This window comes from Eleutherodactylus coqui, chromosome 3 (genome assembly GCF_035609145.1).
Source record: "Eleutherodactylus coqui strain aEleCoq1 chromosome 3, aEleCoq1.hap1, whole genome shotgun sequence".
Taxonomy (NCBI): Eukaryota; Metazoa; Chordata; class Amphibia; order Anura; family Eleutherodactylidae; genus Eleutherodactylus; species Eleutherodactylus coqui.
In genome coordinates this window covers 164,567,794-164,579,618 of record NC_089839.1, presented here as the reverse complement: position 1 = coordinate 164,579,618, position 11,825 = coordinate 164,567,794, and positions in this window count along the sequence as shown.

Below are 11,825 nucleotides of genomic sequence, written 5' to 3'. Positions count from 1 at the left end.
AAAAATATTCAAGGGGTTTCTGAGAGACAGCATCATAGAATACCTCAAGGAGAACAATGGCATAACTCCTCATCAGTATGGGTTCATGAGGGGTCGATCATGTCAGACCAATTTGATCAGCTTCTACAATGAAGTAAGTTGTAGACTGGACCTGGAAGAGTTTATTGATCTCATATATCTGGATTTCTCTAAAGCATTTGACACTGTGCTGCATAATAGGTTGATGTATAAAATGAGACAGTTCGATCTGGATGAAAATCGTGCGTATCTGGGTTAAGAACTGGCTCAGAGATAGAAAGCACAGGGTGGTAATAAATGGTTTGTACTCTGATTGGGCCACCATCGCTAGTGGGGTGCCACAGGGTTCAGTATTAGGCCCCATCATGTTCGATATATTTATCAATGACCTGATAGAGGGACTGCACAATAAAATATCAATATTTGCAGATGATACGAAATTATACAAGATAATTAATACAACAGAGGACAATGCACGGCTGCAAAAGGACCTAGATAGCCTTGGGCTTGGGCAGAAAAATGGTAAATGAAGTTCAATGTTAATTAATGTAAGGTTATGCACATGGGCAGGAGAAACTGATGTCACCAATATACACTAAATGGGGTACTGCTATGGAAAAGTGATATGGAAAAAGACCCGAGGGTACTAGTGGACTGTAGATTTAACTGGAACAACCGTCAGTCAGCTGCTGCAAAAGCAAATAAAGTCTTGGGGTGCATTAAAAGAGGTATAGGGGCGAGGGGCGAGAACATTATTCTTCCACTATATAAGACACTTGTCAGGCCTCACATGGAATACTGTGTACAGTTCTGGACACTGGTGCTCAGGAAAGATGTTGCAGTGCTTGAGGGGGTCCAAAGAAGGGTAACTAAATTAATAAATGGAATGAGAGGACTAGAATACCCAGAGAGGCTATCAAAATTGGGATTATTCACCCTGGAAAAAAGACGGTTAAGGGGCGACCAATAACTATGTATAAATTCATTAAAGGACAATACAAGGATCTCTCCCATGATCTGTTTATACCCAGGACTGTGACGGTAACAAGAGGGCATCCTCTACGTCTAGAGGAAAGCAGGTTTCATCACTGACACAGAAGGGGGTCCTTTACTGTAAGAGCAGTGAGACTGTGGAACTCTTTGCCTGAGGACATGGTGATGGCAAAATCCATAGAGGAGTTTAAGAGGGGACTAGATGTCTTTCTAGACTGCTATGATATTACAGGATATAGACATTAGGTGACCAGCGGGTTGTTGATCCGGGTCTTACAGTCAGGTAGGAACTATCAAAGATTGATCCGGGGATTATTCAGACTGCCATTATGGAATGGGCTAATTGGCTCCAACCTAATTGAGTCTTTTTGCCTTCCTCTAGATCAACAAGGGGGGTTGAAAAAAGGCTGAACTAGATGGATATTGTCTTCATTCAGCCTAACATACTATGTTACTGTGTATATAGTGCCAACATATTCCACAGTGCTTATAAGACAGAGGGAACAGAAGCAAAACCACGGTTACATGAAGTAATCAGTTGATGGAGACAGTAGGGGTGAGGGTCCTGCTCCAAGGAGCGTACATACCACAGATACTGGGGTATAACAGCCAAACGGAAAAGAGAAGAGCAGCACTCCAGGGAATTATATCAAATAGATGTCTTTATTGTGCCCACGAACAACTTTCAACCCTAGTTACACGGGTCTTTGTCAAGTCCTGCAGGGAATGTTTGATTACGGCTAGCAGGGATTGCACTCAGTAGGACAGGGAGCATGTTATCAGGCGGAGTACAAAGAGGTTTGGTTTAGGGGATATGGTATGCTTCCCTGAAGAGGTGCTTTTTTTAGAGCATGCTTGAAGTTTTTTGAGTCAGGAATTGGCCGGATAGTTTTGGGCAGCGCGTTCCAGAAGACTGGTGCTGCTGTGGAGAAGTCTTAGAGGCGGGAATAGGAGGTTCGAGTTAAAGTGGTACTTAATCTGATTTTGTTAGTGGCGTGGAGGGCTCAGAATAGGTGGTGGAATGAGATGAGGGAGGCAATGTAGGGCGGGGCGTGTCTGTGAAGAGCTTTGGGGATATATAAAGCATCACGGAGAGGAAGATTTCCTGCTTATTGCTATAAAACTAATGAAAATGAATAATTGTGAAATGAACTAGGAAGAGGCAGATTTCTGCTATACCTTTGACAAGTAACTCATAAAAAGTAATAAAAGGGCTTCAGTCAAGAGAGACGTGGGAAGTAATAGGGTATATTCACACAGGGCAGGTGAAAACCAGTTCCGTATATACGAATGGGGTTGTTTCGGCAGCCTGTGCCTGGATTTCTGCAAACCTTATCTGGATGAGCTGGACAGTCAGAGAAATGTCTCCAACAAACCTCTGACATGGGAACACTGTATACCCTAAGGCTGGGCTCACACAACTGTATGCATAAAACTTGGCGTGACTCATGCAGGGTTTTACCGCTGTGGTGCTGGCGGTGAGCCGGCCTATCGCTGTGTATGGCTACGATATTGTACTGCGTATGACAGTGTTCCTCACGGACTCTGACTTGCTCAGTCTCCTGTGTTTTTTTGTTTAAATTTCCCGCGCATATATATTCTACCTATACGTTATGTAATTGCACATGGGCGACATTGATAACGCGCCCAGAGAGAACATTTGTTTCTTTCGCACATATTACACGGAAAAATACAACATGCTAAATTCTTCTTTGCGCTTACATATTATGCAATTCTTACACACGAATGTAAGCCAAACAGCATAAGGCAATGTATCTTACTGCCTGTGATTTACCGCGTATCACACACGCAGACATTGCACGCATAATATGCGGTAATCTTACGCACGTGTGAGCGCAGCCTAGGGGCCTAAACAGAGGAGGGTGTTTCACAATACGCTCGTTCCTGCGCAATTTTCCTTCACTGTGAACAAGTGTATTTTGTGCTTGTACCTGCAGAAATACTTCACATTAGCGGGGGAATCGCCCTGCCTTAATTTAAATGGCTTCTTAGCCTAATGTGGTGCCGGTAATCACGGGTATGTGCAGCGTTTAGCGCATACCCATGCGTGCAGATGTCTGTGTTTGCGCACCTCCCATAGACTTCCATTGGGCTCTTTGGTGCGCAAACACACACAAGATAGAGCAGGGCTTTTTTCTTGACAACAAAAAGAAGTGAGAATGAGGCCAATGAAATGAGTGGGTTCTATTCTCCGTGTTTCGTGGGCTTAAACAGATGGGTGTGTTTTAGTCCCGTTAAGCAGATGTGAAAATCACGGCCGCATAATGGGACGAAACAAAACCATGGATCTCAATGGTTTTGTTTCCATAATTGGGATTCCCACACATCATTGCTATAGACTAGCGCAGGGTTTAAATAGTCCGAAAAAAAAGATAAAACAGTTTCATGCGTTAATACGATCCATAGTGGCAAGCGTATTAGCGCATGCTCCCGTGTGGTTTTACCCTTTCAAGTGTGCACCTCCTTACATGCTGAACTCTGATGTATTAAAGGGTCATACCCATCTCATAGGGACGGCATATTTCTATGATCAGTAGGGGTCAGATTTCTGGGACCCGCACTGTTCCACAGGAGTAAAGGAGGAGGAGGCAGCGCTAGTTGAGCACTGTACCCTTTCACTGTTTGTCCTTGCAGAGCAGCAGTCCGGCCACCCATTGTGCAGGAACATGTATTGAGTGAATAGGGCTGACGGCTGTTCCCTGATAAAGGAGTGGCTGAGCTCTTCCCCATCATACCCCTAATGCGGAATATTGCTAGTGATATTCTGCAACAGCCGTGGACAGGGGGCCTTAAGGAGACTTTATACACAGCGGATCTGCTGGTGGATTTCCACAGAGGAAAACTCACAGGAAATACGCTGGAAATCCAAAGTGGCCAAATTCACACCCATATGGTACGGATTTGGCCACGGTTTTTGTTGCAGATGTACTGCAGATTTTAGCCCTTGCATTTCATCGGTTGAAATCCAATTCATAAATAGGCATAAAACACTGCGGATTCTTTACAGAAATGTTCCTCTTGGCGTGTATTACGCACACATACACGCCAAGATAGTGTATGAGGCAAGTATGTCATTCATTGTGTACTTGCTGCGGCTCCCACACGGCTGATACGCATGTTGAAAACACTGGTGTGAGAGAACCCTTAGGCCGCTCCCACAACGCCCACCTTTTACTGCGATTACCGCAGCGTCCTGAGCGACCGTGCTAATTGTGGTACCATCCTCCCAATAATTTCCATGGGCCTCACAGACCGGCGCTCGAACGTGGCATTTGTAACATCGTGATTTTCATGTGCTGTCTGATCTATTTTTCTGTGTTTTTCTGCTGGGAATGTTCACATGTCTGTGCTGTGACTTGCAGCTGACTTTTGCTACAATGTTGCACTTTGCAGGCAGCAAGTGGGCGGAGTTCTAGGAACAGAAGCTCCAGAAATGATACTTTATGGGGAACACAAGTATTTACTAAAGCAGTCTGGTTTTCAATAAAAATAGTGTCTGGAACAATCTAAGTGCGGTTATGTCCACACATCGCAGATTCACTGCAGACTGCGCTAGTTTTTCGCCAAAAGGTACGGAAACCTGACGGAATGGAAGCGAGCGGGAGGCTTTCTGTTTGCTTTCCATTTTTTTTAAACCCCATTGAAATTAAAGGAAAGAAAACGGATCCATTATTTCAGTTTCGTTTCAGTTTCTCTCCAAAAACAAGGGAGAGAGGCGGGAACCCTGAACTGATCCTACGGCCGGCGTGACACAAGCTATCAGGCTACATTCACACTCACATGCGTTCTGTGCATTGTTAGACGCACAAAACTTGCTCATAAAATAACACCATGTTCGAGGCTGCAAGGTAAATAAATGGCTGCATGTCCCTCGGAACGCATCGCCCATTGTTCTCAATGGGACAGTCAAACACATGGAATGCTGTGCGATGTGCACACAAGTGCAATGTCATGTTTCCCAGTGAAATCAATGGGAGATACTTACCGATCCTCTGACGCGGGTGATACAGGCACCGGAGGATCGCAATTTTGCAGGAGTGATGCGCCGCGCTTTTGCATGAAAAAAGCCTCACTTCTATGGGTAAAACACGTGTTGACAAGGAGGCTATCAGGTCGGGTATCTCGCCGCAATATTACACTCACCTGCGTGAGTGTAGCCGAAGGGCTTAACCAGATGGGCGTGATTTTGTCCTGTTATGCGGCTGTATTTTTCAATGGTTTTGTTTTAACTGATGGTATTTTCGCCCGTTACTACTACGTATGAGAAAGATGAGGCAAGAACTATCTTCATGTTTTTTTCTTATCAAACTCGCATGCACCAGCGCGGAGTTTAATTGGTCTGAAGAAAAAAAAACTGGTTTGTGTACAACTGCGCTCCGTAACGGTGAGCATAGTTGCACGTACGCCATCTGTTTAAGCCCTAAGGCTGCTATTACACTGCAGCATTATATCCCTGTAAACGCAGGTGGAGCTACACTGGGTATTAGTGTATCTTGACGCCACCAGAAGTATAGGTGGAGCCAAGATACAAGGAGTTTGACAGGGGGTTGACGTCCCCTGTTACTGATTGGCTGTCCTTTTTTGTTCCCTGTTTTTGGCCGCACAGGTCCTGTAGCCACTGCAGCCGGAGTATATGATGCCAGCCCTGCTGTGCCTCTCCCTGGCTGCAGTCTCCCACCTCCTGCTGCGATGATCGCCGCCGCAATTATGCCGCATCTGCTGTTGCCGGTGGCCGGCGGCAGTGTCCCAGCTGCGCGCACCCTGCAGCTCTGATTGCTGGCGGCCCTGCTTAGTCGCTCCCCACTGCCAGTTTTGCAGCTTAGTAGCATGCCGCTGGTTCGGCGGCTCCTCCCGCTGCCGTCCTGACCTCGCCGGTGTTACCAGTGCTGCTACTGTGCACGTCGGCTCTCACAGTGAGGGAGGTAGCAGCACGGCAGCCGACAATGGAGGAGCGCAGTGACAGCGCAGCTGTGCTGCAGAGTGCAGACCGACCAATCTCACCTTCCTCCACACCCTGGTCCGCTGCCCAGCACTGCTCTTAAGTCACGGTAGCTACAGGACCTGTGAGGGCGAGGACTTGGAATGCAGGACAGCCAATCAGTAATAGGGGGTGTCAACCCCCTGTCAAAATCCTTGTATCTTGGCTCCACCTGTAATTCTGGTGGCGTCAAGATACACTAATACCGCTACACTAATAGCAGCCGGCAACAGTTCAATGACTATGACAAGTCCAAGTGCCGGCAGCAGTCAGCATTTCTCTGCCTGCGTGTTGGTGGGGAGTATCGCTGCTATTTAGTTGTCACGGGAGGTAGTATCGCGTTGCAGATTCAGAGTACAAAGCAGCACAGAGTTACAAGAATATGCAATATTTATTGTAGAGCAGAATAATACAAATGGGTAATGTTATGAGAACACGGGAGCAGTTTGGCCGCCTGACAAAGCAGAAAATGATGCCTGACATTTGCCCCTGCGTATCCTTTGCCCCCATTGTCCTGTCCTGCTGCACGGGAGCTAGTATTGCTGGCTCACAGCGAGGAGGCTGGAGGAGATTTCTCTCCTCGCGCTCCCTCGCCCCTCTCTATTGACTTATCATAGCAGCCGTTTAAATACTGAACGGCTGCTATATACACTGAGCGATCAGCTCATCGTCCATCGTTGATGCAGCATCAACCGAGAGCGAGTATGTGCGGGAACAAGTGTCGGATATCGTTTGCCCTACACTTGTCCTGTCTAAATGGAGCTTTAGAACTCAAAAAGACAGACCTGAAGGTTGAAGGCAAGCGCGTAACTACATGGGTGTCCGCCCATCACTATGTTTCTTGGATATATTATCCCCAGTGACATAGGAAGAACATTATGTAAGACATTCAATGGAAATAAAGACACAGACACAAAGATTTATAGAGAATAGAGATGAGCGAGCACCAAAATGCTCGGGTGCTCGTTACTCGGGACGAACTTTTCGCGATGCTCGAGGGTTCGTTTCGAGTAACGAACCCCATTGAAGTCAATGGGCGACCCGAGCATTTTTGTATTTCGCCGATGCTCGCTAAGGTTTCCTTGTGTGAAAATCTGGGCAATTCAAGAAAGTGATGGGAACGACACAGCAACGGATAGGGCAGGCGAGGAGCTACATGTTGGGCTGCATCTCAAGTTCACAGGTCCCACTATTAAGCCACAATAGCGGCAAGAGTGGGCCCCCCCCCTCCCAAAAACTTTTACTTCTGAAAAGCCCTCATTAGCATGGCATACCTTTGCTAAGCACCACACTACCTCCAACAAAACACAATCACTGCCTGCATGACACTCCACTGCCACTTCTCCTGGGTTACATGCTGCCCAACCGCCCCCCCCCCCTCCCCCCCACAGCGCACACCAAAGTGTCCCTGCGCAGCCTTCAGCTGCCCTCATGCCACACCACCCTCATGTCTATTTAGAAGTGCGTCTGCCATGACGAGGAACCGCAGGCACACACTGCAGAGGGTTGGCACGACTAGGCAGCGACCCTCTTTAAAAGGTGCGGGGCGATAGCCCACAATGCTGTACAGAAGCAATGAGAAATAGAATCCTGTGCCACCGCCATCAGGAGCTGCACACGTGGGCATAGCAATGGGGAACCTATGTGCCACACACTATTCATTCTGTCAAGGTGTCTCTGCATGCCCCAGTCAGACCGGGCTTTTTAATTCATAGACACAGGCAGGTACAACTCCCTATTGTGAAGTCCCTGTCGACCGACAGCATGGGTGGCTCCCTGGAACCCACCGGCGGTACATAAAAATATCCCATTGCATTGCCCAACACAGCTGAGGTAGTAATGTCGTGCTTAATGCTGGTGGGCTTCGGCCCACACTGCATGCCCCAGTCAGACTGGGGTTCTTTACAAGTGGAAACAGATGCATTTATAATTCCCTGTGGACCCACAGCATGGGTGGGTGCCAGGAAGCCACCGGCGGTACATAGAAATATCCCATTGCATTGCCCAACACAGCTGAGGTAGTAATGTTGTGCTTAATGCAGGTGGGCTTCGGCCCACACTGCATGCCCCAGTCAGACTGGGGTTCTTTACAAGTGGACACATGTAGGTTAACCTCCGTGTGCACCTACAGCATGGGTGGCTCCCTGGAACCCACCGGCGATACACAAAAATATCCCATTGCATTGCCCAACACAGCTGAGGTAGTAATGTCGTGCTTAATGCAGGTGGGCTCCGGCCAACACTGCATGCCCCAGTCAGACTGGTAATATGTACCTTAACAGTAACCGCGTTGGTGGTAATGTGGTGGTGACTGCGGACCTAGTTGCGCGGTTTTATTTTGTTGGTTTTCGGAATGTGGCCAGGATTAAGTGGGCCGTGGCGGGGGATGTTTTGGAGGCACTACGTGTCCTCTCCACGTGTCCGTGGTTATATGCACCTTAACAGTAACAGCGTTGGTGGGAAATGGCCTCGCCGCCATCATGTCTTTGGGATGACTCTGTTTCCACACCCCAGAGACATACCATTAGCAGCGGTATAGGCAGAGCCCAGAATTAGTAACATTTCAGCCGTAGCATTAGCGACAGGCCCCACTAACATATCACTAGCAGCATTATAGGGGGAGCACAGTCTTAGTTCCATTTCAGTAATAGTAGCAGCCTACACAGGCCCCAGTAACAATTCCGAAGCAGCAGTATAGTGGGAGCGCAGTCTTTGTTCCATTTCAGTAGCTGCAGTATAGCCAAGGCCCAAGTTACATTTATGTAGCTAAAGTGTAGGCCAACCCCACACACACTTCTGTACCATGAGTGCAGGCGAAGCACATACAAATTGCTATGATTACACTGTAGGTGAGGGCCCCAAAACATTGGTGTACCAACAGTACTAATGTACCTCAGTAAAAATTGGCCATGCCCAACCAAGATGGCAGGTGAAACCCATTAATCGCTTTGGTTAATGTGGCTTAAGTGGTAACTAGGCCTGGAGGCAGCCCAGTTTAACAAAAAATTGGTTCAAGTTAAAGTTTCAACGCTTTTAAGAGCATTGAAACGTATAAAAATTGTTTAGAAAAATTAGATGAGTGAGCCTTGTGGCCCTAAGAAAAATTGCCCATTCAGCGTGATTACGTGAGGTTTCAGGAGGAGGAGCAGGAGGAGGAGGAGGAATATTAGACACAGATTGATGAAGCAGAAATGTCCCCGTTTTGGATGGTGAGAGAGAACGTAGCTTCCATCCGCGGGTGCAGCCTACGTATTGCTTACGTATCGCTGCTGTCCGCTGGTGGAGAAGAGAAGTCTGGGGAAATCCAGGCTTTGTTCATCTTGATGAGTGTTAGCCTGTCGGCACTGTCGGTTGACAGGCGGGTACGCTTATCTGTGATGATTCCCCCAGCCGCACTAAACACCCTCTCTGAGAAGACGCTAGCCGCAGGACAAGCAAGCACCTCCAGGGCATACAGCGCGAGTTCAGGCCACGTGTCCAGCTTCGACACCCAGTAGTTGTAGGGGGCAGAGGCGTCACGGAGGACGGTCGTGCGATCGGCTACGTACTCCCTCACCATCCTTTTACAGTGCTCCCGCCGACTCAGCCTTGACTGGGGAGCGGTGACACAGTCTTGCTGGGGAGCCATAAAGCTGGCAAAGGCCCTTAAAGACTGTTGCACTGCCTGGGCTGTACATGCTGCTCGATCTCCGCACCTCCCCTGCTACCTGGCCCTCGGAACTGCGCCTTAAGCCACTAGCGCTGTCGGATGGGAATTTTACCATCAGCTTGTCCGCCAGGGTCCTGTGGTATAGCAACACTCTCGAACCCCATTCCTCTTCGGGAATGAGAGTGGGAAGGTTCTCCTTATAGCGTGGGTCGAGCAGTGTGTACACCCAGTAATCCGTAGTGGCCAGAATGCGTGTAACGCGAGGGTCACGAGAAAGGCATCCTAACATGAAGTCAGCCATGTGTGCCAGGGTACCTGTACGCAACACATGGCTGTCCGCACTAGGAAGATCACTTTCAGGATCCTCCTCCTCCTCCTCCTCCTCCTCCTCAAGCCATACACGCTGAAATGATGACAGGCAAGCAGCATGGGTACCGTCAGCAGTGGGCCAAGCTGTCTCTTCCCCCTCCTCCTCATGCTCCTCCTCCTCCTCCTGAACGCGCTGAGATATAGACAGGAGGGTGCTCTGACTATCCAGCGACATACTGTCTTCCCCCGGCTCTGTTTCCGAGCGCAAAGCGGCTGCCTATATGGTTTGCAGGGAACTTCTCAAGATGCATAGCAGAGGAATGGTGACGCTAATGATTGCAGCATCGCCGCTCACCACCTGGGTAGACTGCTCAAAGTTTCGAAGGACCTGGCAGATGTCTGCCAACCAGGCCCACTCTTCTGAAAAGAATTGAGGAGGCTGACTCCCACTGCGCCGCCCATGTTGGAGTTGGTATTCCACTATAGCTCTACGCTGCTCATAGAGCCTAGCCAACATGTGGAGCGTTGAGTTCCACCGTGTGGGCACGTCGCACAGCAGTCGGTGCACTGGCAGATTAAACCGATGTTGCAGGGTGCGCAGGGTGGCAGCGTCCGTGTGGGACTTGCGGAAATGTGCGCAGAGCCGGCGCACCTTTACGAGCAGGTCTGACAAGCGTGGGTAGCTTTTCAGAAAGCGCTGAACCACCAAATTAAAGACGTGGGCCAGGCATGGCACGTGCGTGAGGCTGCCGAGCTGCAGAGCCGCCACCAGGTTACGGCCGTTGTCACACACGACCATGCCCGGTTGGAGGCTCAGCGGCGCAAGCCAACGGTCGGTCTGCTCTGTCAGACCCTGCAGCAGTTCGTGGGCCGTGTGCCTCCTATCTCCTAAGCTGAGTAGTTTCAGCACGGCCTGCTGACGCTTGCCCACCGCTGTGCTGCCACGCCGCGCGACACCGACTGCTGGCGACGTCCTGCTGCTGCTGACACATCTAGATTGCGAGACAGAGGTTGAGGAGGAGGAGGAGGAGGAGGGTGCTTTAGTGGAAGAAGCATACACCGCCGAACATACCACCACCGAGCTGGGGCCCGCAATTCTGGGGGTGGGTAGGACGTGAGCGGTCCCAGGCTCTGACTCTGTCCCAGCCTCCACTAAATTCACCCAATGTGCCGTCAGGGAGATGTAGTGGCCCTGCCCGCCTGTGCTTGTCCACGTGTCCGTAGTTAAGTGGACCTTGCCACTAACCGCATTGGTGAGGGCGCGTACAATGTTGCGGGAGACGTGGTCGTGCAGGGCTGGGACGGCACATCGGGAAAAGTAGTGGCGACTGGGAACTGAGTAGCGCGGGGCCGCCGCCGCCATCATAGCTTTGAAAGCCTCCGTTTCCACAACCCTATACGGCAGCATCTCAAGGCTGATAAATTTGGCTATGTTGACGGTTAACGATTGAGCGTGCGGGTGCGTGGCGGCGTACTTTCGCTTGCGCTCCAACACTTGCGCTAGCGACGGCTGGACTGTGCGGTGCGAGACATTGGTGGATGGGGCCGAGGACAGCGGAGGTGAGGGTGTGGGTGCAGGCCATGAGACGGTAGTGCCTGTGTCCTGAGAGGGGTGTTGGATCTCAGTGGCAGGTTGGGGCACAGGGGGAGAGGCAGCGGTGCAAACCGGAGGCGGTGAACGGCCTTCGTCCCACCTTGTGGGGTGCTTGGCCATCATATGTCTGCGCATGCTGGTGGTGGTGAGGCTGTTGGTGGTGGCTCCCCAGCTGATCTTGGCGCGACAAAGGTTGCACACCACTGTTCGTCGGTCGTCAGGCGTCTCGGTGGAAAACTGCCAGACCTTAGAGCACCTCGGCC